General features: G+C 47.5%; 1 long non-coding RNA gene across 1 annotated transcript; it reads right to left on the bottom strand.

Annotated features, from left to right (window-relative positions):
• Positions 1-6: 6 nt before the first annotated feature.
• LOC111647977 (uncharacterized) lies at positions 7-1351 on the bottom strand. The gene is made up of 3 exons (XR_015436187.1): positions 1105-1351; positions 442-944; positions 7-168 (listed from the first exon to the last, which is right to left on the bottom strand). It is a non-coding gene; the product is annotated as an uncharacterized LOC111647977 (long non-coding RNA).
• Positions 1352-1357: the final 6 nt, after the last annotated feature.

The raw sequence follows: 1357 nt of genomic DNA, 5'->3' as shown, positions 1-1357 counted from the left end.
AGATTCACAGGTGTTTACAGAAGGACAGGTGTTTACCTGGTTGCCCCACAGGTTGAGGACCACCAGGTTGGAGAGCAGGGACAGCTGAGGAGGAAGGACCTTCAGACTGTTGAGAGACAGATTCAGTTTCTCCAATTCCAACAGCTCCCACAGTTCATCTGGGACATCCTGAACAACAGCAATGAAGAAGAATGAGCAAGAAAGCAGGAAGTGAGGTCACAGTAAGGTCACATTGAGAGCTGCTGCTGCTTCCTACTTAGGCCTGGACGCAGCAAGAAGCTTCAGAGTGTTGGTGACGTACTGAGTCTTACAGAGCTAAATAGCTGTACAGCTAACTGCTAACAAGCTAGCCTGCCTGTGGCTAGCACTAGCTCAGTCACTAAAGGGACAGTTAGCTCCCTCTGTGTGTGACTGTCGTGAACCATGTCTCAGGACTCATACCTTCAGTCCTCGGCGAGCCAGACTCAGGACTTTGTATCCAAACTGTTTGACGGTGAATCGTCTGATTCTGTCGGCTGACGTCAGACTGTCCTCCCTCCCTGCGCTCCTCTTCTCCTCCTTAGCTTCCTTCTTACACACTGCTCCTCCCATCCCTCCCTCCTCTTGTCTTTCTCCAAATCAGGAGACACCTCTTGTTTCTGTTCTCAGAGACAGAGACAAAAGTCTCCTGTCCAGACCGGTTTCTGCTGGATTTTACTGTCCAGGTAGAATCCAGAGTCCAGATGGAGGTCAACTGTCCAGAGAGATATCACAGGCTCCAAATAAATGGACTGTGTAGACACAACTCCTTCATGTTCTTCTGCTGTCTGTCCAGATGTTGTTCCATCGTCCAGATGTTGTCCTGGTGTTACTCCAGTGTCTCCACTCTGGGACCAGGACTCTGACTTAGCTCAGCAGGTTAGAACCAGACTCAGTTTCTTCAGCTGTTCGTCTCAGGTCTCCAGCTGTCGAGTAGAGAACAGTGTATTTCCTCAAAAAGATCAAAACCATTTAACTCAAACATGTTCAAAGTCTGGACAGTTTCCTGCCTCCTTAAACCTGCACACAAACAAACAAACAAACAAACAAATAAACAAACAAACAAACAAACAGAGAGACTCTCACCTAACAAATCATCTGTCCTCTAAGAGACATAGAGACATGTCCAGTCCTGAAGGTTGAAGTTCATTTCAGGTGTAAACCAGGAGTCACCTGATCAGCTGATTGATCAGCTGACTTATCAGCTGACTGAGTGATCAATCAGCTCACTGTGATTCTAACAGACTGTCTGATGGACTGTTCAGACAGAGAAGAAGAAACTCTAAGGGCGAGCACCGACAGACAGAGAGACACACACACACAAACACACACACACACA

The sequence above is a fragment of the Seriola lalandi genome, unplaced genomic scaffold (assembly GCF_002814215.2).
Source record: "Seriola lalandi dorsalis isolate HSWRI2012SDOR001 ecotype SW California unplaced genomic scaffold, Sedor1 jcf7180002036735, whole genome shotgun sequence".
Taxonomy (NCBI): domain Eukaryota; kingdom Metazoa; phylum Chordata; class Actinopteri; order Carangiformes; family Carangidae; genus Seriola; species Seriola lalandi.
This window is presented reverse-complemented; position numbering and strand designations above follow the sequence as displayed.